The sequence below is a fragment of the Maylandia zebra genome, linkage group LG23, assembly GCF_041146795.1.
Source record: "Maylandia zebra isolate NMK-2024a linkage group LG23, Mzebra_GT3a, whole genome shotgun sequence".
Lineage (NCBI taxonomy): Eukaryota > Metazoa > Chordata > Actinopteri > Cichliformes > Cichlidae > Maylandia > Maylandia zebra.
In genome coordinates, this window is record NC_135188.1 from 29,908,634 (window position 1) to 29,934,697 (window position 26,064).

Consider the following 26,064-nt stretch of genomic DNA (forward strand, 5'->3'; position numbering starts at 1 on the left):
GAGACTTGCGCATGGCAGGCGACAATTCTACCGCTGAGCTAACAACCCTTGCATGTCCGCCAATTGTCCCGCTGAATTCGCGCTACTGTCCAAACTCTCCTCTCCAGACGCTTAAAATGGATGCACAAACTCTGCCACGTACTGCGCATCAAAGCACATCGCTTGCGTGAGGCTACAAGTCACTACCTTCTGATTTCGTGATTCACATGTGGCAGGCGACAGTTCTAACGCTCAGCCACCAGCCCTTACAAGTCTGCCAATTGTCTCGTCGAATTCGCGCCACTCTCCAAAGTCTACTCTCAACAACATCTTGACTTAATGCAGATACGATGTCCAACCCAAGTTTGGTTTGCATAGACTTCTTGTTCCAACTTAACAGTCAGGCAAGAATGACTTCAAATTATCCCTCTCCATGGACCCTGTTGGCAAAGGAACTCCAGGCAACCTCCAGAGACTCAGCTCGGGAGCTGCTGATAACCAATTATCAGCCCTTGTTCATCCGCTTCCAATGCAAAGACATTCCTAACCCTACCTGGACAAAGTGTCCTAGAAGAAATAACAGGTAGGAGTCATTTGGGAGCCAACGTGTGGTGCCCCGCAATTCTGACCTGAGAAAAGAAAGAGGAATTGTGGTGAAAGTTGGATGAAGTGGTTTCAGAGGGCCGGCACACATCCATAGGGGAGGATCGCCTGCCACGTGTGAGTCTTGAAATCAAACAGATGGGAAGGCTTTCCACGCTCAATGGCAGAATGATTTGGATTGATCCCTGTTCTAGATCTCGCATCGGAGGAGGCTGAAAATCCACTACAAAGGAGTGGTTCTAAGGCTCCAGCGTCCTCGAAATGGGTAGAAGAGGTACAAAATGGATGGACCAACTCTGTACCAAAACACCTGCCTCGTGTGAGGCTCGAACTCACGACCTTCAGATTATGAGACTGACGCGCTGCCTACTGCGCCAACGAGGCTGACAGGGAACCTGAAAATGGACGATTTCTCGAAGCTGCACAGAAATGAAATTCAGCTTGGACAAACAAAGGTGAGTCCCCAGGTATTTAAGCCCTGAACGGGTTTTGGAGGTGAAGAGTGCCACAGGAGATCCTAAAAACGGTGTTTTGACCCAGCTCCGGCTTACCTGAAAGGGACAAGCGGTAGACAATGGATGGGTTGCCTTTGCCACGTACTGTGTATCAAGCGAGGCTCAAGACACCATCTTCCCCCAAAACGGACCATTCTTCTTTTGTCTCGTAGTGCCGTCTTAAGTTAAATTCCTTAATTACAGCCACATTAGCTCCACTAATAAGACACACGGGTTTACCAGCAATGTCTGTAAACATATATTCAGTCACCCACTGGCGCTGGCAGGCGACAATTCTAAGTCTGCCAATTGTCCTGCCGAATTCGCGCCACTGTCCAAAGTCTCCTCTCAACAACATCTTGACTTAATGCAGATACGATGTCCAACCCAAGTTTGGTTTGCACAGGCTTCTTGTTCCAAATCTTGATGCCGTCTGGCCATGACCAAACTTAATGCCCCCCAAGACCCCACGCATAAAGGAACCGTGCGTTGGCCGGGAATCGAACCCGGGTCTCCCGCGTGGCAGGCGAGAATTCTACCACTGAACCACCAATGCTCACACACGTGGCAGTTTTCTCAACGAATTCGCGCCATTGCCCAAGCGCTCCTCTCGAGGCGCAGTGGAAAATGTAGCCCGATACACCCACGCGTCACTCATCAAGACACCTCTGTGGCAGCTCCCTGATGGTCTAGTGGTCAGGATTCGGAGCTCTCACCGCCGCGGCCCGGGTTCGATTCCCGGTCAGGGAAACTGTGTTTTGCCCCACCTCCGCCTTACCCGAAAGGGACAAGCGGTAGACAATGGATGGGTTGCCTTTGCCACGTACTGTGTATCAAGAGAGCCTCAAGGCACCATCTCCCCCCAAAACGGACCATTCCTTGAAGCCGTCAACAAATGAAGCAGAGTTGCCAGTTCTTCAAGCCCAGGATGAGCTGCCGTCTTGGAGGTGAAGGGTGTGAAAGGACATCCAAAAAATGTGTGGCCGAACTGCGCATCAAAACATGCCTCCCGTGAGGATAGAGCTCAACACCGCCAGTTTTCGAGACTTGCGCATGGCAGGCGACAATTCTACCGCTGAGCTAACAACCCTTGCATGTCCGCCAATTGTCCCGCTGAATTCGCGCTACTGTCCAAACTCTCCTCTCCAGACGCTTAAAATGGATGCACAAACTCTGCCACGTACTGCGCATCAAAGCACATCGCTTGCGTGAGGCTACAAGTCACTACCTTCTGATTTCGTGATTCACATGTGGCAGGCGACAGTTCTAACGCTCAGCCACCAGCCCTTACAAGTCTGCCAATTGTCTCGTCGAATTCGCGCCACTCTCCAAAGTCTACTCTCAACAACATCTTGACTTAATGCAGATACGATGTCCAACCCAAGTTTGGTTTGCATAGACTTCTTGTTCCAACTTAACAGTCAGGCAAGAATGACTTCAAATTATCCCTCTCCATGGACCCTGTTGGCAAAGGAACTCCAGGCAACCTCCAGAGACTCAGCTCGGGAGCTGCTGATAACCAATTATCAGCCCTTGTTCATCCGCTTCCAATGCAAAGACATTCCTAACCCTACCTGGACAAAGTGTCCTAGAAGAAATAACAGGTAGGAGTCATTTGGGAGCCAACGTGTGGTGCCCCGCAATTCTGACCTGAGAAAAGAAAGAGGAATTGTGGTGAAAGTTGGATGAAGTGGTTTCAGAGGGCCGGCACACATCCATAGGGGAGGATCGCCTGCCACGTGTGAGTCTTGAAATCAAACAGATGGGAAGGCTTTCCACGCTCAATGGCAGAATGATTTGGATTGATCCCTGTTCTAGATCTCGCATCGGAGGAGGCTGAAAATCCACTACAAAGGAGTGGTTCTAAGGCTCCAGCGTCCTCGAAATGGGTAGAAGAGGTACAAAATGGATGGACCAACTCTGTACCAAAACACCTGCCTCGTGTGAGGCTCGAACTCACGACCTTCAGATTATGAGACTGACGCGCTGCCTACTGCGCCAACGAGGCTGACAGGGAACCTGAAAATGGACGATTTCTCGAAGCTGCACAGAAATGAAATTCAGCTTGGACAAACAAAGGTGAGTCCCCAGGTATTTAAGCCCTGAACGGGTTTTGGAGGTGAAGAGTGCCACAGGAGATCCTAAAAACGGTGTTTTGACCCAGCTCCGGCTTACCTGAAAGGGACAAGCGGTAGACAATGGATGGGTTGCCTTTGCCACGTACTGTGTATCAAGCGAGGCTCAAGACACCATCTTCCCCCAAAACGGACCATTCTTCTTTTGTCTCGTAGTGCCGTCTTAAGTTAAATTCCTTAATTACAGCCACATTAGCTCCACTAATAAGACACACGGGTTTACCAGCAATGTCTGTAAACATATATTCAGTCACCCACTGGCGCTGGCAGGCGACAATTCTAAGTCTGCCAATTGTCCCGCCGAATTCGCGCCACTGTCCAAAGTCTCCTCTCAACAACATCTTGACTTAATGCAGATACGATGTCCAACCCAAGTTTGGTTTGCACAGGCTTCTTGTTCCAAATCTTGATGCCGTCTGGCCGTGACCGAGAACAAACTTAATGCCCCCCAAGACCCCACGCATAAAGGAACCGTGCATTGGCCGGGAACCGAACCCGGGTCTCCCGCGTGGCAGGCGAGAATTCTACCACTGAACCACCAATGCTCACACACGTGGCAGTTTTCTCAACGAATTCGCGCCATTGCCCAAGCGCTCCTCTCGAGGCGCAGTGGAAAATGTAGCCCGATACACCCACGCGTCACTCATCAAGACACCTCTGTGGCAGCTCCCTGATGGTCTAGTGGTCAGGATTTGGCGCTCTCACCGCCGCGGCCCGGGTTCGATTCCCGGTCAGGGAAACTGTGTTTTGCCCCACCTCCGCCTTACCCGAAAGGGACAAGCGGTAGACAATGGATGGGTTGCCTTTGCCACGTACTGTGTATCAAGAGAGCCTCAAGGCACCATCTCCCCCCAAAACGGACCATTCCTTGAAGCCGTCAACAAATGAAGCAGAGTTGCCAGTTCTTCAAGCCCAGGATGAGCTGCCGTCTTGGAGGTGAAGGGTGTGACAGAACATCCAAAAAATGTGTGGCCGAACTGCGCATCAAAACATGCCTCCCGTGAGGATAGAGCTCAACACCGCCAGTTTTCGAGACTTGCGCATGGCAGGCGACAATTCTACCGCTGAGCTAACAACCCTTGCATGTCCGCCAATTGTCCCGCTGAATTCGCGCTACTGTCCAAACTCTCCTCTCCAGACGCTTAAAATGGATGCACAAACTCTGCCACGTACTGCGCATCAAAGCACATCGCTTGCGTGAGGCTACAAGTCACTACCTTCTGATTTCGTGATTCACATGTGGCAGGCGACAGTTCTAACGCTCAGCCACCAGCCCTTACAAGTCTGCCAATTGTCTCGTCGAATTCGCGCCACTCTCCAAAGTCTACTCTCAACAACATCTTGACTTAATGCAGATACGATGTCCAACCCAAGTTTGGTTTGCATAGACTTCTTGTTCCAACTTAACAGTCAGGCAAGAATGACTTCAAATTATCCCTCTCCATGGACCCTGTTGGCAAAGGAACTCCAGGCAACCTCCAGAGACTCAGCTCGGGAGCTGCTGATAACCAATTATCAGCCCTTGTTCATCCGCTTCCAATGCAAAGACATTCCTAACCCTACCTGGACAAAGTGTCCTAGAAGAAATAACAGGTAGGAGTCATTTGGGAGCCAACGTGTGGTGCCCCGCAATTCTGACCTGAGAAAAGAAAGAGGAATTGTGGTGAAAGTTGGATGAAGTGGTTTCAGAGGGCCGGCACACATCCATAGGGGAGGATCGCCTGCCACGTGTGAGTCTTGAAATCAAACAGATGGGAAGGCTTTCCACGCTCAATGGCAGAATGATTTGGATTGATCCCTGTTCTAGATCTCGCATCGGAGGAGGCTGAAAATCCACTACAAAGGAGTGGTTCTAAGGCTCCAGCGTCCTCGAAATGGGTAGAAGAGGTACAAAATGGATGGACCAACTCTGTACCAAAACACCTGCCTCGTGTGAGGCTCGAACTCACGACCTTCAGATTATGAGACTGACGCGCTGCCTACTGCGCCAACGAGGCTGACAGGGAACCTGAAAATGGACGATTTCTCGAAGCTGCACAGAAATGAAATTCAGCTTGGACAAACAAAGGTGAGTCCCCAGGTATTTAAGCCCTGAACGGGTTTTGGAGGTGAAGAGTGCCACAGGAGATCCTAAAAACGGTGTTTTGACCCAGCTCCGGCTTACCTGAAAGGGACAAGCGGTAGACAATGGATGGGTTGCCTTTGCCACGTACTGTGTATCAAGCGAGGCTCAAGACACCATCTTCCCCCAAAACGGACCATTCTTCTTTTGTCTCATAGTGCCGTCTTAAGTTAAATTCCTTAATTACAGCCACATTAGCTCCACTAATAAGACACACGGGTTTACCAGCAATGTCTGTAAACATATATTCAGTCACCCACTGGCGCTGGCAGGCGACAATTCTAAGTCTGCCAATTGTCCTGCCGAATTCGCGCCACTGTCCAAAGTCTCCTCTCAACAACATCTTGACTTAATGCAGATACGATGTCCAACCCAAGTTTGGTTTGCACAGGCTTCTTGTTCCAAATCTTGATGCCGTCTGGCCGTGACCGAGAACAAACTTAATGCCCCCCAAGACCGCCCGCATAAATGAACCGTGCCTTGGCCGGGAATCGAACCCGGGTCTCCCGCGAGGCAGGCGAGAATTCTACCACTGAACCACCAATGCTCACACACGTGGCAGTTTTCTCAACGAATTCGCGCCATTGCCCAAGCGCTCCTCTCGAGGCGCAGCGGAAAATGTAGCCCGATACACCCACGCGTCACTCATCAAGACACCTCTGTGGCAGCTCCCTGATGGTCTAGTGGTCAGGATTCGGCGCTCTCACCGCCGCGGCCCGGGTTCGATTCCTGGTCAGGGAAACTGTGTTTTGCCCCACCTCCGCCTTACCCGAAAGGGACAAGCGGTAGACAATGGATGGGTTGCCTTTGCCACGTACTGTGTATCAAGAGAGCCTCAAGGCACCATCTCCCCCCAAAACGGACCATTCCTTGAAGCCGTCAACAAATGAAGCAGAGTTGCCAGTTCTTCAAGCCCAGGATGAGCTGCCGTCTTGGAGGTGAAGGGTGTGACAGGACATCCAAAAAATGTGTGGCCGAACTGCGCATCAAAACATGCCTCCCGTGAGGATAGAGCTCAACACCGCCAGTTTTCGAGACTTGCGCATGGCAGGCGACAATTCTACCGCTGAGCTAACAACCCTTGCATGTTCGCCAATTGTCCCGCTGAATTCGCGCTACTGTCCAAACTCTCCTCTCCAGACGCTTAAAATGGATGCACAAACTCTGCCACGTACTGCGCATCAAAGCACATCGCTTGCGTGAGGCTACAAGTCACTACCTTCTGATTTCGTGATTCACATGTGGCAGGCGACAGTTCTAACGCTCAGCCACCAGCCCTTACAAGTCTGCCAATTGTCTCGTCGAATTCGCGCCACTCTCCAAAGTCTACTCTCAACAACATCTTGACTTAATGCAGATACGATGTCCAACCCAAGTTTGGTTTGCATAGACTTCTTGTTCCAACTTAACAGTCAGGCAAGAATGACTTCAAATTATCCCTCTCCATGGACCCTGTTGGCAAAGGAACTCCAGGCAACCTCCAGAGACTCAGCTCGGGAGCTGCTGATAACCAATTATCAGCCCTTGTTCATCCGCTTCCAATGCAAAGACATTCCTAACCCTACCTGGACAAAGTGTCCTAGAAGAAATAACAGGTAGGAGTCATTTGGGAGCCAACGTGTGGTGCCCCGCAATTCTGACCTGAGAAAAGAAAGAGGAATTGTGGTGAAAGTTGGATGAAGTGGTTTCAGAGGGCCGGCACACATCCATAGGGGTGGATCGCCTGCCACGTGTGAGTCTTAAAATCAAACAGATGGGAAGGCTTTCCATGCTCAATGGCAGAATGATTTGGATTGATCCCTGTTCTAGATCTCGCATCGGAGGAGGCTGAAAATCCACTACAAAGGAGTGGTTCTAAGGCTCCAGCGTCCTCGAAATGGGTAGAAGAGGTACAAAATGGATGGACCAACTCTGTACCAAAACACCTGCCTCGTGTGAGGCTCGAACTCACGACCTTCAGATTATGAGACTGACGCGCTGCCTACTGCGCCAACGAGGCTGACAGGGAACCTGAAAATGGACGATTTCTCGAAGCTGCACAGAAATGAAATTCAGCTTGGACAAACAAAGGTGAGTCCCCAGGTATTTAAGCCCTGAACGGGTTTTGGAGGTGAAGAGTGCCACAGGAGATCCTAAAAACGGTGTTTTGACCCAGCTCCGGCTTACCTGAAAGGGACAAGCGGTAGACAATGGATGGGTTGCCTTTGCCACGTACTGTGTATCAAGCGAGGCTCAAGACACCATCTTCCCCCAAAACGGACCATTCTTCTTTTGTCTCGTAGTGCCGTCTTAAGTTAAATTCCTTAATTACAGCCACATTAGCTCCACTAATAAGACACACGGGTTTACCAGCAATGTCTGTAAACATATATTCAGTCACCCACTGGCGCTGGCAGGCGACAATTCTAAGTCTGCCAATTGTCCCGCCGAATTCGCGCCACTGTCCAAAGTCTCCTCTCAACAACATCTTGACTTAATGCAGATACGATGTCCAACCCAAGTTTGGTTTGCACAGGCTTCTTGTTCCAAATCTTGATGCCGTCTGGCCGTGACCGAGAACAAACTTAATGCCCCCCAAGAGCCCACGCATAAAGGAACCGTGCATTGGCCAGGAATCGAACCCGGGTCTCCCGCGTGGCAGGCGAGAATTCTACCACTGAACCACCAATGCTCACACACGTGGCAGTTTTCTCAACGAATTCGCGCCATTGCCCAAGCGCTCCTCTCGAGGCGCAGCGGAAAATGTAGCCCGATACACCCACGCGTCACTCATCAAGACACCTCTGTGGCAGCTCCCTGATGGTCTAGTGGTCAGGATTCGGCGCTCTCACCGCAGCGGCCCGGGTTCGATTCCCGGTCAGGGAAACTGTGTTTTGCCCCACCTCCGCCTTACCCGAAAGGGACAAGCGGTAGACAATGGATGGGTTGCCTTTGCCACGTACTGTGTATCAAGAGAGCCTCAAGGCACCATCTCCCCCCAAAACGGACCATTCCTTGAAGCCGTCAACAAATGAAGCAGAGTTGCCAGTTCTTCAAGCCCAGGATGAGCTGCCGTCTTGGAGGTGAAGGGTGTGACAGGACATCCAAAAAATGTGTGGCCGAACTGCGCATCAAAACATGCCTCCCGTGAGGATAGAGCTTGTTAAGGTTCAAAATATTGGGGATGGAGACAAGAGAAAAAACCACAATAACAACACTGGTCCGGCCGGGTTGAGTCAAACGATGATTTAATGATCACACACGTGGGAGATGGACACTGATGCAGACAGCCTCAAAATCTCAAAATGGTGGAGCATTGCTCAAACTTTTATAACCTCTGGTGCCTCCACCTTATCATAAAAAGCCTAAACATTCACATGCTCTCTCTCACACAGCGCCTAAGCTACGACCTTGGCTCCCTGTTTATCTGCTCCTGCTGAAATGGGGCAGAAAACTCCAGCACACTCTGTTCTCTTCTACTCAGACAAATTAGACAATAACCTTCTGCGAACAGTATTTCTTATAACTCAGCAATATAATGCATCATAAAACAATATCATTCATTCACAACAAGTCAGCAATTTAATGTAATGCAAATCAGTTTAACTAATGCAATAGTTATCAGCTTCTTCTAATTCAGGAGAATAATGCAAACTAAAACTACATAATAATTCACAATCTTTAATTAGGGGTATAACATGGCATAAAATAATATCATAATTTTACAATTCCCCCTGATGAGGTCATTAGAATAATGACCTCACAAACACCCTGTAGCCCAGTGTGGCCGGGTTCAACTCTTCTCACTCCTGAGGTCCTTTGTCCCCCTGAGGGGCGAACCATATGTAAGATGACCTCTGTGTTTACGCAAGTCAGGTGCAAGAAAAACTAGGATTCCAACAGTAGCAGGTCCAGATGACAATGTCCTTGTCTCCCACTGCTTTATTTGATGTTCCCTTATACCATTCAGACGTAGACTAGAACCTCTGTCCGAAGAGCTCTTAACCTTTATTTTATTGCTGCAGCTACCAGTGTCGTCCAGATGGGTGATCCTCTGCTCTTAATTCTTCCGCCTTAGGGGTTAGACAACCTTTCAGTCGTAACACAGATCAGGGGATTATTCTGCTCCGATTTCAAACAACGATCTGTGTATTCTCCAGAAAAAGGAACAGGAAGGTGTCCCCTTTTTGCCCAAAAGCCTCTCGAACTTCGTTGGTCTGGTGTTCCCGGATTTCCGCCAACCCCTTCATGGTTATTGCTGTGTTTATGGGATCCATCCTTTTGTGGTGACTAGCTGGAGCCCAAACGCCATGACCCTTGGACCCAGTTGATGTCTCGGCAGTCACTGTGTCTGACTCTGCTACGGAGGATCCTCGCATCTCTGTGACCTCGTCTGGTGTCTGTTCCTTTCTCTGTAAGAGACAGAAAACCAAAACACCTCTCTTCCTAACCCTAATAATCTAATGTTCTTATCTACTGACCTTCTAGTGATTCAGAATTGGTCTAAAACATTCAGAATGTCCCAGGGACTTATTCTAATCATATCTTATGTGTGTGTAAGCATGTTTGCATTTAGCCCTCCGCACTCAAGGCATTTCTTACACTTTATCAGTCCGGACAGTCACGCCGAACGAAGCTTCTGACCTTCAAAAGGCCGAGTGCCAACTCGTTATAAGCACATTTGCAAGGTGTGTCTGAAAATTATTGAAACCCCTCTTTTTAACAAAAGACAAAAAATTAACAAATCTTCTAAACGCTATTCAGTTCATTTCAATGAGTAATGATTAAACATGAAAGTGATAGTTTATGCTTTTTCACTGATTCTCTAAAAGGTCCGTCTTCTTGGACCGCTATTAGCTTAAGCTTTACCATTCCTAAGGTATTAAAGACACAAATGAAGTTATAAATTGTTCAAATAATCCTTGTTTGATGTTAAAGCTCAACCTCCCCCCCCCCTTTTTTGACACATTCCAATGTGTCAAATCAACGGAGCTAGAACATTCAAAAAAAAGTTAGGCAGCTACAAAGTTTCCCAGACTCTTAAGGTGATCCGCGTGTAACGTTCTGAGTCAGGTATTTAATATTTTAATAAATCTCGTTTAATTAACTGCCACTATTTAAACTAACCTTAAAGACATAATTTAAGAAAAGATCACAAAGAATAACATGATATCAGTGTTTTGTAAGCGCGTGCGGCCTTCTATGCTCGAAGCCTTTCCCCTCAATAGATCAGTCAGACATTCGCGCTGACTGTAGCTTTTAACCCTTATTAACTTGAGCACAACTCTACAATGAGCAACAAGTTGCAATATGTATAAAAATGATCATGATTACACCTGCAATGAAAAATTATATCATTATCCTAACACCTGTAAATGGAAGATTCATCAGAGGTTATAACAATCACAGGAACACAGATGTTAGTATAAGGTCAAAAGCTTCAATAAATGATCATCGATGCAATGCTTGTTGCATGATTCTCATACAATAATAATGCTGACATTGAAAATAACAGTATAACACCCCCTTTTGTCCCGTTTCACTTGACACCTAAACGTTTATAAATGCCTCTTTAATTCTTGATTTTATTTCCCCCTTTTCTCCCCTTACTGACCACAGCAGGGGGATCTTAGTTTTGAATCAGCCATGAATCCAGCTCACCTGACTCATCAGTGAGCTCCACCATCACTGGCGTCTGACAGGGTGGCGCTGCATACTCTTCCTTTAATATCACTATTTTCAACCTGTTAATGAGAGTGTTTAAACCTGAAGTCGACTACGTCCACAACAAGTCAATACAGCTGTAAATGAGGCCAATTATCAATCTATTACCAATCAATAACAACAGATAACTTCTATTTTATGCATGCTTTTAATCAACCACTCACCCAGAGGATCTCCAATCCCAGGAAATGCCTTCTCCTCCTTTAATGAGTCTGTCCTCCTTCCATGCCCTGGTAACTGGTCCATCCAGAGCCATATGATCTCAAATATACACACAACAAGCCAAACCACACCTTGGTCACACCAACCCCTTTCCACCCCCAAGATGTCCAATGCCATCCTAGTATGGACTGTCAAAAGTGGCTTTAACGCTGACTGTTCTGACAATCAATTTTATAACGTTCCTGGTCAGATTTGCCAATCTCTGCACCAGAGTTTTAAACGTTTCGCCATTTTCATTAGGTTTTATCTTTTATTTAGTTTCGACTCCAGATTTTCAATTTTTTGCCAGTTGTAATTAGTTTTTACCAATTCTTTGCTAGTTTAGTCTAGTTTTTATTTTCTGAAAATCATTAGTTTCAATTTAGTTTTATTTGTGTTTTGCAAAAGTTAAGTGTAACAAAATCTCAGTTGCATCATATCAGTCATGCTCTTCTAATTATCCTTGGGTGTTGAGACTAATAACTATTAACTCTTGCCGCACCGAGTGTTCCTAATTTTGGTTAAAGTTAATTGATAACCTTTTGAAGGCGATTGTTTCACACCTTTATTTAGATGTCCCAGTCCTGTTATCTCGGGATACATCACGCTGCCTTATCTGGGGTTAGCTGTTTTCTTGGGATGCAAGTTAAGTGGGTGAACTCTAAAAAGAGGGGGAGTGTGCTCCCCCTGATGAGGTCTTCTAGGTAAGCTAGGTTAACCTTCTTGTGTGAGCTTTTCAAGTGCACTTTTAAAGTTTGTGGGATTTTTTGTTTTATAAATGTCCCTCAAGACCCCCTGATGACCCAGTAATTCATTTTTGCGCACTGTAGTACACATTTAGTTTTTTGCTTGTAGCTCTCATACTCTACTTGCCACTCCTCTAAGTCCTGATGTTTCTTAGAGAGGACAACAGAACCTTTAAAATTATATCCCATGTGTGGGGGTGTGGCCTTGCCAATTGTTTTTCCCACCTTTTCAAAATGGCTGGCGTGCCCACAAGCACATTTTATGGAAGAAAGAAAGGTAAGCTTGATATTTACAATTAAAATGTTTTGTTAAACTCAGATTTTTATTTTATTCAAAAAATAAACATCTGGTAAATAATTTCAGGGGTCTTTAAGAATTAGGCTCATTTACTTTCACAGGGAACATGACTAATTTATTAATGTGTGCTCTACACATTGGGACTTTATATTTATATTTATTTCACTTTTTCCTAATACCCAACTTTTGACAAAGGCGGAGAGAATTCTTAACACAATTATTAAGGGAGATTCAAACATAGATTTTTCAAAATATGAGAGGGTCAGGACCCACTAAAAGCCACACAAAGATTATCGAGATGCAGTGGCAGATGTAATAGAGAAAGACACAGGGCCACCTGAAATCTGTCGTCCTATCTGGTGCAAAACCAACATGTAGTAGAATCTGGAATTTTGATTTTGAGTTAAAAATAAAATATGGGTAAAATGCAGAAATGTTTTCCAGTAAAGTAAAAAATAAGAGCCGCAATTATAGTTGAATCCATAACACCTAATTGTTCCTACGAGATCACGTCGTTGCTGAGAGTTATCAGTGATCTCAACGTGTGAAAAGAACTCACAGTATCTGGGGTTTAAGCTCCTCTTGGCTGAGAAACCTGGGACAAACATGTGAACAAGACCTGAATAATATCAGTAATGAAGACTTCTCTCCAAAGATCAATAAAAGGAAGCCCCAATCTGATGAGAGTCTAGCAAAATATGGTTCACTCCACTTGCCTGAAATGGTTAGCAGTCCAAGGCATTTCAGTTGTAGAATGATTGGGTACAACAATGAAACAGATGTGAGATGAGGGAAGTGCCAAATGTTCCTTTGTGTCTCCAAATAAAATCAGTACTTACTCAGATATCCTAAATAAATTGACTTTTGTGAAATAGAAAGGTCAGTGCCATCACTTATTCCTAAACCAATAGTTTACAGTTAGTGAAGTGTCAGTGACTTCTGGGTTGGTCCCTGATCTTCATCTTATAATATTGTTATTTTAATAACACTTGATTCATTTAAAAGAAAAAAGAAAAAAAAGAAAAAAGAAAAAACGAAAATAATTTCTCCCTGTTTTTTCTTATTCTCTGGGTCTCAGGAGGACATTACGTCCCTCTCCACTACAAGACTCTTGTTATGTCTACAAAACAATCATATTAAAATCATCCTCAATTCTATTCTGGCGCTGTCTCCCGACTTTTCCTGACCTGATTCTGCGGGTGAACGGAGCAGCAACCCAGACGACTCGACTAACGTACTACCTTAACTTTACTATTGCAGGGCACGCACACATCAATGCAACCAAACACATTTTGCTATAAATCTAGTTAATTTTAGTTAGTTTTGTGAACATTCAGTACAGTTTTAGTTAGTATTTCTTTTTTTTTGATTTTATTACCGTTAACGCAAATTCTTTCCAGTTCTACTTTTCGTTATTTCATTTGTTGTCTTTAATAATAATAATCTCCTCTGCACCCTTGAATAAACACCATTAACATGATCAACCTTTTGCTGCTTGTTACTTCACCATCTTATTGAATCAACTACTTCATGCTTATGTGGTTTACGACATTATATTTATCTAAATCTCCACTTTGTGTCTAAATGTTTGAAGAATTTTTGAGGGTCAAATTTTGAGAATTTGACCATAGTGAAAGTTATGGCATTATCACCCCCTTTGGGGATTACCTGTTTCCAGTTTTGATGATATTCCTCCCCGTTCTTTATTTTTTTCAAGTACCCCTCTTCGGTGGCGAGAAACTGTTGGTGTGATCAAGCGGGTGCTGTAAAAACAAAAGCTCAGGACAGAACAGTCACCAGTCATGTACTTCATTCAAAATTAACAAATATTAAGCTTCATATTGATCCTCTGAGTGTAATGGTACATTTTAATTTGCACTTCTAAAAACAATATTTTCTTTATTTTACTCTTGTTCTTGTGCAGCACCACCCCTCAGCACATGCCCCTGTTATTTTATCTTACTTTTAAATTGTTGACTACTTCAAGAGAGCGCCCAAAAGACGGGGACCAGTGTTTATCATTACATATCTCCATTTTGAGTGTGGCTGTCTATCATTCCCCTCTTATTCATAGGCCTCGGTGGAGGGTTTTTTGTTTGTTTGTTTTTTTTTTTCTAAAATTAATTGACTCTCTATAGTGACCCACTATGGTTAATAATAACATGCTCAGTCATGAGTGGGATCAAACCTTTTCTTCACTTTAGCATTTAATATTCCCAACAATATAATGTAATACCTTAATTCAAACACAGCTACTAAAACACAATTTCCTTAATGCAAACATCAGTAGCTCAAAATTAGCAACCAAAGGGTTCAGTCTGCAGTTCACACTGCTGTGAAGCTACAGCTCTTTAGTCTCTGTCATTCTTCTGTCCTTGCAGACAAAACAAAGCAAAACAAAACATCCACCCTTCTTTTACAGGCTGGGTGAATTGTCTGTGGACATTCAATAATCCTAAAGTCAGCACCGTTTTTGTCTCAGTATCAAGTCAGTTAAACTTTTAGTCGTCAGTCCATGACTTTTAGTCGTCAGTCATATGCATACATCCACACACATTCATACCAAAAGTTGCTGATAATGGAGTCTCACGCGCAGCCTATTCGAGGCTCCATCACCAGCAAGATGACGTCATCATTTTAAAGGAAACAGCTCCTTGTTTGTTTTTCCTTCTTTGGACTGGATTGACTCGCTGCAATCCTTTTAGGCTTCAGGATCAGTGTCCCATATAAGTCAATTTTCTCCCAAGCCCATTATAATCATGGAGAAAAAATACTTTGCGACTGTTTTCAATAAGAATATTTTATAGCGCTTTAAAGTTCAATCTCTCAGGCCTGGATTAAAGAGCTGATTTGTTAAATCAGGAACTCACAAAATACCAAAATATCACCACCGGTGGATCACACCTCTCAGATGTTCTTATCTCAGTGCACTGTAACAAAAGAAAAAACAAACGTAAACAATAAAACACTCATATAATAACAGATACTGGGGCCCATTGCAAACATGTCCAAAGTTCAAACCATCTTTCTCTCTCTCAGAGAAAGAGAACAATCCAAACCTCACTGATAGAATCAACCTAGTGTCAAACAAAACCCAAAGATCAACCAAAACTCCTTTTTGCACCAACAAAACATGTTGGATTTACTTGACTCAATCGTGGACATTAGTTACACACCAACTCTTTACCTTGGCAAAAACGTAAACAACTAAGTTGAATCAACACAACCTTTTCATAATCTCTTCGAAATAAAACTCACACCATTCATTCATCATTTTCGCTCTGTACCACTGCTCCTTGTTAGACTGTGTGAAGCACAGTAAACAATTCAGTGGAGGCTTTGAGCCATAAACAGACATCACGCACAGACATTGTTTTCATTATCAAAGTGCTTCAGACCATGTCCTCTAAATCTACACAAATGCCCTCTGCGTGGCATGAAATACATTTAAGCAATAAATGATCAATCAGTTCTTGCTGTTGTAACCAACTCCGTATTTGGATGTTTGTGTGCAGCATTTGTTAGTAAAGCATTCTTCATTGCATCAGCGTGTGTGTGTGTGGATCACTTCTCAGTTCATTGAATCAACATTTTAATTTGTGTGTGTGTGTGTGTCATTTCTCCCTCAATCAACGAGTGCATATGTTCATATGTATGTTTCTTTTCACTCTGAGTCGGTGCATGTAGATGTGTGTGTTTGTGTGGGTGTTTGTGTTCATCACTTTCCTGTTGTAGTGTTCTGGGTAAACCACGGCCTGAAGCGTGCCCTGGGTCCTGCCCCCCTTTTCAGTCTGTTTGCATCCATTGGTGCTGCTGCTCAGAGTTCTGTCCATACTGGTTCTGGCCCCAATTGAGGCAGTCCTTTTCTCCAGTGTCCAGCATCTTCTCCTTATTTCGCTCCTCCTTAACTTGACCCTTTTGCTTCGGTCTTCCTTCAGGGTTTTGATACGCAGCTCAATTGTCTGGATGTCCGTTTGTTGCTTGCAGAAGTACGACTGCTGTCCGTTTGTTTGCAGGTGGAACGGCTGACATCCAGAAGGTGTATAGGAGAGTCTGCAGCTTCCACCTCCCCAGTGGAAGACCTCAATCTTTGTTCTGTTAGTTTTACACAGGCCTCAAGGCTCTCTGGGATCCCTTCTTGCACTCTCAAGCCCACGGCTGAGGTCGTAGTCGTGGTCCCATTCCACGGGAATGGAGTCCATGGTTGTTTGGGTGTCTCGGCCCGAGCGTTCAGTCCAGAGCTGGGCAGCCCAGGACGCTGAGCGATCGGAGGACGGCAGAGGCGACAGGAAGCCATCCCCCTAACGTTCGCTCCATAGCAGACCGGACAAATCACACTGCTCATCTAGCTCCAGGATGCTCCGGCCTGATTTCAAGTCCGGTGTCTTGGACTCCAAGCCTGATGGGTTCGATTTTCAGCTAGCTCCTCCTGGGCCATGCTCAGTTTCTGCTCTGATGCCTCGAGGTCTTATTGAGGGCAGAAACCTCAGAGTCTTTTCCGTAGAAATCAGATTTAAGTCCATTGATGTTTTCCTTGCTTTGCTCCACGGCCTTTTGCGGCTCTGCTGTTCGGCTCTTCTCAGAGGTCAGCTCCTGGCCGAGCCCCGACACCTGTGCCTTCAGCTTATTTTCTCCTGGTGTTTTGTCCATTCTGAGGTGACCTCAGTTACTCCTCCTGTCCCTGGCACGCCCTTTTTGCTGCCCGATGGTCATTGTTGGTCCGTCACTGTCCTGCACAGCTTTAATGCAGAGTGGTTAAGGTCAGCATGGTTTTGCTCGGCCTCACTTTTCATCTGGGCTTGATGGGCGTCTCGTCACAGCTCTGTCAGCTGAAGCTGTCTTTTTCCATATGGCAAGAATGTAAAGAGTGTGTGAGAGGGGTGTGTCCAATCAGGCACAATGCTGGTGGCTTTGCGAGTGCCTCGTTTTCCAAATCCAGATGTTTATTTGTCACGTACACAGCAACAGAGAGAACAGTCTGTTGTTGGGATGGCTGAGGTCCTTCACCATCTTCCTGGTCTTGGTCCAGCACCGCCTGCTGTAGATTGAGTGCAGGTCAGGGTGCACCGAGCGGATGGTGCGCTCAGCTGATTGCACAACCCTCTGTAGTGCTTGTCTGTCCGGCATGGTGCTGTTCCCGAACCAGACAGTGATATAGCTGCTCAGGATGCTCTCAATAGTTCCTTTATATAAGGTGGTCAGAATCGGTGGTGGGAGCCGGGCCTTTCTCAATCTTCTCAGAAAGAAAAGACGCTGACAGAAATCTCCCCGTGTAGTGAAACGGGCCTTGGATTACCGCTCTCCGTCTCTGCTGCATGAGATCATTTTCCTGCAGCACTGTTGACAGTTTCAAGTTGTTGTGGGTCCAGCTGCTTTAGCATTTAGTCAGGGTCACATCAAAGATGGTAGAGGAGAGAGCAAAGATGGTAGAGGGGAGAGCAGGAGTCCAGGGTCAGCCTCGGCTTTTCCGGGCCGACAAAGCAGCCTGTAATCAAGCATAAAGAGAAAAAAAAAACAAAACAAAACAAAAACAAACGAACAGGAAAATCATGTTGTATTGGCTGTGTTACTCAGAGAGGGGAAAAACAACGGGACCAGGCCCTGTGTCAGCCTTCTCTCCCCCTTTTTTTTTTTTTTTTTTTTTTTCACCATATAATCCTCTCATAACCCACCAAGCTGACAGGACAACACAGGTACATGTTAAAATTCTTAAGATCATGTTTAAAGCACAAAAATGGAATTTTCTTTCATTCAGTAATCACTTGTATTAATCAATCAGAAGAAAACATGTCACAATTTGACTTTTATTAACCACTAAATTTGTCGTGTAATCACTGGTTGTGATTTTTTTTTTTTTTTTTTGAAGTTAAGTTATTGTCCTGCAACCCAGAGGGTTTATTTGTTAGTAGTGGATAAACTTTATTGTGTAACGGCGGGTGTATGTTAAGCTTCACTGCTTTAAACTTGCTGGAAAATCTTCACGTGTTCATGGGTGTAAGCTGTTTCTTCATTGCGTGTATGTGCGTTTGTACATGGGCTAATTTAACGTTTTTTCTCAAACGAGGCATTTCTCTAGCACGTGCCTCTCTCTCACATTTCTCTGCTTGTGTGTGTTTTTGTTTCACCTTCTTGTTGTGATGCTCCAGGCGCCTTCCCAACCTCCACAAGTCTGTTGGCCGCAATTTTATGTGTAAAACTTCTCTTAATTTCTCCTTTAATTCTCTGCTAGCTGCTGTCTTTTCCACAGCTGCTGATTCTTGCTGAGTTTGGTTTCCATTACTATAATTTTGCTTCGGCCGCCGTGCTTGTGGGGGCAGTTGGTCCAGCCCCATAGCCACCTGTATCAACACACTGAGAGATTTATTTAATATCATTTTCATTACTGTTAAATAGACTAGCAGGCAAGACGCCCACCTTTGCACTGCAGACTACATGCCAGTCTCCCAACACACTCCTCTCTGAGTTTCAGCTTTAAACTCCAACATCATTCACACCCTAGTCATTCAACACCTTATTTGTAGTATCATAATCAGCAAAATCAGCGTTTTACTTACAGGCATGTATCATTGTTTGCAAATCAAAATTATAAAACTCAAAAATACGCTAAACAGGAAGCAAAGTCCTCTGTGCGCGTCACAGCTCATTTGCATGTTCACACACCGTCTAAAAATAGCTCGCAGCGCTGCAGTGCGCTGTCGTCACACACAGGGTCACACAAAGCTCAGACAAAACTCTTTTATTTTATATTACAAAGACGTCTTATATTTACAATTACTGACAGGCCTGACAGATTCAGCACCTAACAAATTTCGACAAATTTAAGTTAACGGGTCCAACCGAAGAAAGCTTCACTTTTTTGTAATCAATTAAACAGTATCTGTTACTTCTGGGAACAGTTTCTGACCTAACTTCTAAATCCCTAACTCAATTTAACTTTGTCCAAACAAGCACATGACACCGTTTTAAACGATGAGGAGTCTCGGTAACTCCTAGCTTATTTCGGGATGCCCTGTACCCCACAGTTAAACCAAAACTGAACTACCCCTGTTCGCCGACAGGTCAAGACCGCGCGTCCACGGCCAGGAGGGAGCGTAACCTCCGGGCTATGTGCTTCTTAGCATCTTCCAGTGCCGTCCTATAATAATTTCAACCTAACCGATTTTGAAAAATTTTACCATAACGGGTCCCACCGAAGAAAGATAACTTTTTTACGACCAATTAAACAGTCTCTGTTACTTCTGGAACAGTTTCTGTCCTAATTTGTAAAACTATTAAACAGTATCTGTTACTTCTGGAACAGTTTCTGTCCTAATTTCCCTACCAAACTACCTGAGCCTTCAGCTCAATATCCAGGGACTCAAACCCAACATTATTACTTTCATATTTCTTCAACTTCATTAAACATTCTTAAGCAACTTTAACTGCATACCACACGGTGATTCTCATCAAAATCAAAACAGACACTCTACCAGTAATTTCAGTGAGTAGACTTTAATTTAGTCATATCCAATTTGGCACATTTTGGAAATCATTCAACAGGTAGTGCCTTACCTTTAGATAAGCCGGCTTTTGTCCACTCACATCAGACCACTGGCTCGTGCCTGTCCGTTCGACAACCTCGGACCGTCCAAACTTTTAAATTCCACCCCAATACCACAGGACGAGCCCCCAAGCTGTTAAGGTTCAAAATATTGGGGATGGAGACAAGAGAAAAAACCACAATAACAACACTGGTCCGGCCGGGTTGAGTCAAACGATGATTTAATGATCACACACGTGGGAGATGGACACTGATGCAGACAGCCTCAAAATCTCAAAATGGTGGAGCATTGCTCAAACTTTTATAACCTCTGGTGCCTCCACCTTATCATAAAAAGCCTAAACATTCACATGCTCTCTCTCACACAGCGCCTAAGCTACGACCTTGGCTCCCTGTTTATCTGCTCCTGCTGAAATGGGGCAGAAAACTCCAGCACACTCTGTTCTCTTCTACTCAGACAAATTAGACAATAACCTTCTGCGAACAGTATTTCTTATAACTCAGCAATATAATGCATCATAAAACAATATCATTCATTCACAACAAGTCAGCAATTTAATGTAATGCAAATCAGTTTAACTAATGCAATAGTTATCAGCTTCTTCTAATTCAGGAGAATAATGCAAACTAAAACTACATAATAATTCACAATCTTTAATTAGGGGTATAACATGGCATAAAATAATATCATAATTTTACAAGCTCAACACCGCCAGTTTTCGAGACTTGCGCATGGCAGGCGACAATTCTACCGCTGAGCTAACAACCCTTGCATGTCCGCCAATTGTCCCGCTGAATTCGCGCTACTGTCCAAACTCTCCTCTCCAGACGCTTAAAATGGATGCACAAACTCTGCCACGTACTGCGCATCAAAGCACATCGCTTGCGTGAGGCTACAAGTCACTACCTTCTGATTTCGTGATTCACATGTGGCAGGCGACAGTTCTAACGCTCAGCCACCAGCCCTTACAAGTCTGCCAATTGTCTCGTCGAATTCGCGCCACTCTCCAAAGTCTACTCTCAACAACATCTTGACTTAATGCAGATACGATGTCCAACCCAAGTTTGGTTTGCATAGACTTCTTGTTCCAACTTAACAGTCAGGCAAGAATGACTTCAAATTATCCCTCTCCATGGACCCTGTTGGCAAAGGAACTCCAGGCAACCTCCAGAGACTCAGCTCGGGAGCTGCTGATAACCAATTATCAGCCCTTGTTCATCCGCTTCCAATGCAAAGACATTCCTAACCCTACCTGGACAAAGTGTCCTAGAAGAAATAACAGGTAGGAGTCATTTGGGAGCCAACGTGTGGTGCCCCGCAATTCTGACCTGAGAAAAGAAAGAGGAATTGTGGTGAAAGTTGGATGAAGTGGTTTCAGAGGGCCGGCACACATCCATAGGGGAGGATCGCCTGCCACGTGTGAGTCTTGAAATCAAACAGATGGGAAGGCTTTCCACGCTCAATGGCAGAATGATTTGGATTGATCCCTGTTCTAGATCTCGCATCGGAGGAGGCTGAAAATCCACTACAAAGGAGTGGTTCTAAGGCTCCAGCGTCCTCGAAATGGGTAGAAGAGGTACAAAATGGATGGACCAACTCTGTACCAAAACACCTGCCTCGTGTGAGGCTCGAACTCACGACCTTCAGATTATGAGACTGACGCGCTGCCTACTGCGCCAACGAGGCTGACAGGGAACCTGAAAATGGACGATTTCTCGAAGCTGCACAGAAATGAAATTCAGCTTGGACAAACAAAGGTGAGTCCCCAGGTATTTAAGCCCTGAACGGGTTTTGGAGGTGAAGAGTGCCACAGGAGATCCTAAAAACGGTGTTTTGACCCAGCTCCGGCTTACCTGAAAGGGACAAGCGGTAGACAATGGATGGGTTGCCTTTGCCACGTACTGTGTATCAAGCGAGGCTCAAGACACCATCTTCCCCCAAAACGGACCATTCTTCTTTTGTCTCGTAGTGCCGTCTTAAGTTAAATTCCTTAATTACAGCCACATTAGCTCCACTAATAAGACACACGGGTTTACCAGCAATGTCTGTAAACATATATTCAGTCACCCACTGGCGCTGGCAGGCGACAATTCTAAGTCTGCCAATTGTCCCGCCGAATTCGAGCCACTGTCCAAAGTCTACTCTCAACAACATCTTGACTTAATGCAGATACGATGTCCAACCCAAGTTTGGTTTGCACAGGCTTCTTGTTCCAAATCTTGATGCCGTCTGGCCGTGACCGAGAACAAACTTAATGCCCCCCAAGACCCCACGCATAAAGGAACCGTGCGTTGGCCGGGAATCGAACCCGGGTCTCCCACGTGGCAGGCGAGAATTCTACCACTGAACCACCAATGCTCACACACGTGGCAGTTTTCTCAACGAATTCGCGCCATTGCCCAAGCGCTCCTCTCGAGGCGCAGCGGAAAATGTAGCCCGATACACCCACGCGTCACTCATCAAGACACCTCTGTGGCAGCTCCCTGATGGTCTAGTGGTCAGGATTCGGCGCTCTCACCGCCGCGGCCCGGGTTCGATTCCCGGTCAGGGAAACTGTGTTTTGCCCCACCTCCGCCTTACCCGAAAGGGACAAGCGGTAGACAATGGATGGGTTGCCTTTGCCACGTACTGTGTATCAAGAGAGCCTCAAGGCACCATCTCCCCCCAAAACGGACCATTCCTTGAAGCCGTCAACAAATGAAGCAGAGTTGCCAGTTCTTCAAGCCCAGGATGAGCTGCCGTCTTGGAGGTGAAGGGTGTGACAGGACATCCAAAAAATGTGTGGCCGAACTGCGCATCAAAACATGCCTCCCGTGAGGATAGAGCTCAACACCGCCAGTTTTCGAGACTTGCGCATGGCAGGCGACAATTCTACCGCTGAGCTAACAACCCTTGCATGTCCGCCAATTGTCCCGCTGAATTCGCGCTACTGTCCAAACTCTCCTCTCCAGACGCTTAAAATGGATGCACAAACTCTGCCACGTACTGCGCATCAAAGCACATCGCTTGCGTGAGGCTACAAGTCACTACCTTCTGATTTCGTGATTCACATGTGGCAGGCGACAGTTCTAACGCTCAGCCACCAGCCCTTACAAGTCTGCCAATTGTCTCGTCGAATTCGAGCCACTGTCCAAAGCCTACTCTCAACAACATCTTGACTTAATGCAGATACGATGTCCAACCCAAGTTTGGTTTGCACAGGCTTCTTGTTCCAAATCTTGATGCCGTCTGGCCGTGACCAAACTTAATGCCCCCCAAGACCCCACGCATAAAGGAACCGTGCATTGGCCGGGAATCGAACACGGGTCTCCCGCGTGGCAGGCGAGAATTCTACCACTGAACCACCAATGCTCACACACGTGGCAGTTTTCTCAACGAATTCGCGCCATTGCCCAAGCGCTCCTCTCGAGGCGCAGCGGAAAATGTAGCCCGATACACCCACGCGTCACTCATCAAGACACCTCTGTGGCAGCTCCCTGATGGTCTAGTGGTCAGGATTCGGCGCTCTCACCGCCGCGGCCTGGGTTCGATTCCCCGTCAGGGAAACTGTGTTTTGCCCCACCTCCGCCTTACCCGAAAGGGACAAGCGGTAGACAATGGATGGGTTGCCTTTGCCACGTACTGTGTATCAAGAGAGCCTCAAGGCACCATCTCCCCCCAAAACGGACCATTCCTTGAAGCCGTCAACAAATGAAGCAGAGTTGCCAGTTCTTCAAGCCCAGGATGAGCTGCCGTCTTGGAGGTGAAGGGTGTGACAGGACATCCAAAAAATGTGTGGCCGAACTGCGCATCAAAACATGCCTCCCGTGAGGATAGAGCTCAACACCGCCAGTTTTCGAGACTTGCGCATGGCAGGCGACAATTCTACCGCTGAGCTAACAACCCTTGCATGTCCGCCAATTGTCCCGCTGAATTCGCGCTACTGTCCAAACTCTCCTCTCCAGACGCTTAAAATGGATGCACAAACTCTGCCACGTACTGCGCATCAAAGCACATCGCTTGCGTGAGGCTACAAGTCACTACCTTCTGATTTCGTGATTCACATGTGGCAGGCGACAGTTCTACCGCTCAGCCACCAGCCCTTACAAGTCTGCCAATTGTCTCGTCGAATTCGCGCCACTCTCCAAAGTCTACTCTCAACAACATCTTGACTTAATGCAGATACGATGTCCAACCCAAGTTTGGTTTGCATAGACTTCTTGTTCCAACTTAACAGTCAGGCAAGAATGACTTCAAATTATCCCTCTCCATGGACCCTGTTGGCAAAGGAACTCCAGGCAACCTCCAGAGACTCAGCTCGGGAGCTGCTGATAACCAATTATCAGCCCTTGTTCATCCGCTTCCAATGCAAAGACATTCCTAACCCTACCTGGACAAAGTGTCCTAGAAGAAATAACAGGTAGGAGTCATTTGGGAGCCAACGTGTGGTGCCCCGCAATTCTGACCTGAGAAAAGAAAGAGGAATTGTGGTGAAAGTTGGATGAAGTGGTTTCAGAGGGCCGGCACACATCCATAGGGGAGGATCGCCTGCCACGTGTGAGTCTTGAAATCAAACAGATGGGAAGGCTTTCCACGCTCAATGGCAGAATGATTTGGATTGATCCCTGTTCTAGATCTCGCATCGGAGGAGGCTGAAAATCCACTACAAAGGAGTGGTTCTAAGGCTCCAGCGTCCTCGAAATGGGTAGAAGAGGTACAAAATGGATGGACCAACTCTGTACCAAAACACCTGCCTCGTGTGAGGCTCGAACTCACGACCTTCAGATTATGAGACTGACGCGCTGCCTACTGCGCCAACGAGGCTGACAGGGAACCTGAAAATGGACGATTTCTCGAAGCTGCACAGAAATGAAATTCAGCTTGGACAAACAAAGGTGAGTCCCCAGGTATTTAAGCCCTGAACGGGTTTTGGAGGTGAAGAGTGCCACAGGAGATCCTAAAAACGGTGTTTTGACCCAGCTCCGGCTTACCTGAAAGGGACAAGCGGTAGACAATGGATGGGTTGCCTTTGCCACGTACTGTGTATCAAGCGAGGCTCAAGACACCATCTTCCCCCAAAACGGACCATTCTTCTTTTGTCTCGTAGTGCCGTCTTAAGTTAAATTCCTTAATTACAGCCACATTAGCTCCACTAATAAGACACACGGGTTTACCAGCAATGTCTGTAAACATATATTCAGTCACCCACTGGCGCTGGCAGGCGACAATTCTAAGTCTGCCAATTGTCCCGCCGAATTCGAGCCACTGTCCAAAGTCTACTCTCAACAACATCTTGACTTAATGCAGATACGATGTCCAACCCAAGTTTGGTTTGCACAGGCTTCTTGTTCCAAATCTTGATGCCGTCTGGCCGTGACCGAGAACAAACTTAATGCCCCCCAAGACCCCACGCATAAAGGAACCGTGCATTGGCCGGGAATCGAACACGGGTCTCCCGCGTGGCAGGTGAGAATTCTACCACTGAACCACCAATGCTCACACACGTGGCAGTTTTCTCAACGAATTCGCGCCATTGCCCAAGCGCTCCTCTCGAGGCGCAGCGGAAAATGTAGCCCGATACACCCACGCGTCACTCATCAAGACACCTCTGTGGCAGCTCCCTGATGGTCTAGTGGTCAGGATTCGGCGCTCTCACCGCCGCGGCCTGGGTTCGATTCCCGGTCAGGGAAACTGTGTTTTGCCCCACCTCCGCCTTACCCGAAAGGGACAAGCGGTAGACAATGGATGGGTTGCCTTTGCCACGTACTGTGTATCAAGAGAGCCTCAAGGCACCATCTCCCCCCAAAACGGACCATTCCTTGAAGCCGTCAACAAATGAAGCAGAGTTGCCAGTTCTTCAAGCCCAGGATGAGCTGCCGTCTTGGAGGTGAAGGGTGTGACAGGACATCCAAAAAATGTGTGGCCGAACTGCGCATCAAAACATGCCTCCCGTGAGGATAGAGCTCAACACCGCCAGTTTTCGAGACTTGCGCATGGCAGGCGACAATTCTACCGCTGAGCTAACAACCCTTGCATGTCCGCCAATTGTCCCGCTGAATTCGCGCTACTGTCCAAACTCTCCTCTCCAGACGCTTAAAATGGATGCACAAACTCTGCCACGTACTGCGCATCAAAGCACATCGCTTGCGTGAGGCTACAAGTCACTACCTTCTGATTTCGTGATTCACATGTGGCAGGCGACAGTTCTAACGCTCAGCCACCAGCCCTTACAAGTCTGCCAATTGTCTCGTCGAATTCGCGCC

At 46.3% G+C, this 26,064-nt stretch overlaps 1 long non-coding RNA gene and 17 other non-coding genes across 18 annotated transcripts; 6 read left to right on the forward strand and 12 right to left on the reverse strand.

Annotated features, from left to right (window-relative positions):
• Nucleotides 1-893: 893 nt before the first annotated feature.
• On the reverse strand, nt 894-966 carry trnam-cau (transfer RNA methionine (anticodon CAU)). Its single transcript has one exon. It is a non-coding gene; the product is annotated as a tRNA-Met (tRNA).
• A 595-nt stretch (nt 967-1,561) lies between these two features.
• On the reverse strand, nt 1,562-1,632 carry trnag-gcc (transfer RNA glycine (anticodon GCC)). Its single transcript has one exon. It is a non-coding gene; the product is annotated as a tRNA-Gly (tRNA).
• Nucleotides 1,633-1,754: 122 nt separating this feature from the next.
• trnae-cuc (transfer RNA glutamic acid (anticodon CUC)) lies at nt 1,755-1,826 on the forward strand. The gene has a single exon. It is a non-coding gene; the product is annotated as a tRNA-Glu (tRNA).
• Nucleotides 1,827-3,011: 1,185 nt separating this feature from the next.
• trnam-cau (transfer RNA methionine (anticodon CAU)) lies at nt 3,012-3,084 on the reverse strand. Its single transcript has one exon. It is a non-coding gene; the product is annotated as a tRNA-Met (tRNA).
• A 601-nt stretch (nt 3,085-3,685) lies between these two features.
• On the reverse strand, nt 3,686-3,756 carry trnag-gcc (transfer RNA glycine (anticodon GCC)). The gene has a single exon. It is a non-coding gene; the product is annotated as a tRNA-Gly (tRNA).
• Nucleotides 3,757-3,878: 122 nt separating this feature from the next.
• On the forward strand, nt 3,879-3,950 carry trnae-cuc (transfer RNA glutamic acid (anticodon CUC)). Its single transcript has one exon. It is a non-coding gene; the product is annotated as a tRNA-Glu (tRNA).
• Nucleotides 3,951-5,135: 1,185 nt separating this feature from the next.
• Nucleotides 5,136-5,208, reverse strand: trnam-cau (transfer RNA methionine (anticodon CAU)). Its single transcript has one exon. It is a non-coding gene; the product is annotated as a tRNA-Met (tRNA).
• A 794-nt stretch (nt 5,209-6,002) lies between these two features.
• On the forward strand, nt 6,003-6,074 carry trnae-cuc (transfer RNA glutamic acid (anticodon CUC)). The gene has a single exon. It is a non-coding gene; the product is annotated as a tRNA-Glu (tRNA).
• Nucleotides 6,075-7,259: 1,185 nt separating this feature from the next.
• trnam-cau (transfer RNA methionine (anticodon CAU)) lies at nt 7,260-7,332 on the reverse strand. Its single transcript has one exon. It is a non-coding gene; the product is annotated as a tRNA-Met (tRNA).
• A 601-nt stretch (nt 7,333-7,933) lies between these two features.
• Nucleotides 7,934-8,004, reverse strand: trnag-gcc (transfer RNA glycine (anticodon GCC)). Its single transcript has one exon. It is a non-coding gene; the product is annotated as a tRNA-Gly (tRNA).
• Nucleotides 8,005-8,543: 539 nt separating this feature from the next.
• On the reverse strand, nt 8,544-20,515 carry LOC143414956 (uncharacterized). The gene is made up of 2 exons (XR_013095569.1): nt 18,407-20,515; nt 8,544-17,766 (listed from the first exon to the last, which is right to left on the reverse strand). It is a non-coding gene; the product is annotated as an uncharacterized LOC143414956 (long non-coding RNA).
• A 920-nt stretch (nt 20,516-21,435) lies between these two features.
• Nucleotides 21,436-21,508, reverse strand: trnam-cau (transfer RNA methionine (anticodon CAU)). The gene has a single exon. It is a non-coding gene; the product is annotated as a tRNA-Met (tRNA).
• Nucleotides 21,509-22,109: 601 nt separating this feature from the next.
• On the reverse strand, nt 22,110-22,180 carry trnag-gcc (transfer RNA glycine (anticodon GCC)). Its single transcript has one exon. It is a non-coding gene; the product is annotated as a tRNA-Gly (tRNA).
• A 122-nt stretch (nt 22,181-22,302) lies between these two features.
• On the forward strand, nt 22,303-22,374 carry trnae-cuc (transfer RNA glutamic acid (anticodon CUC)). The gene has a single exon. It is a non-coding gene; the product is annotated as a tRNA-Glu (tRNA).
• Nucleotides 22,375-23,102: 728 nt separating this feature from the next.
• trnag-gcc (transfer RNA glycine (anticodon GCC)) lies at nt 23,103-23,173 on the reverse strand. The gene has a single exon. It is a non-coding gene; the product is annotated as a tRNA-Gly (tRNA).
• Nucleotides 23,174-23,295: 122 nt separating this feature from the next.
• Nucleotides 23,296-23,367, forward strand: trnae-cuc (transfer RNA glutamic acid (anticodon CUC)). Its single transcript has one exon. It is a non-coding gene; the product is annotated as a tRNA-Glu (tRNA).
• A 1,185-nt stretch (nt 23,368-24,552) lies between these two features.
• On the reverse strand, nt 24,553-24,625 carry trnam-cau (transfer RNA methionine (anticodon CAU)). Its single transcript has one exon. It is a non-coding gene; the product is annotated as a tRNA-Met (tRNA).
• Nucleotides 24,626-25,419: 794 nt separating this feature from the next.
• On the forward strand, nt 25,420-25,491 carry trnae-cuc (transfer RNA glutamic acid (anticodon CUC)). Its single transcript has one exon. It is a non-coding gene; the product is annotated as a tRNA-Glu (tRNA).
• Nucleotides 25,492-26,064: the final 573 nt, after the last annotated feature.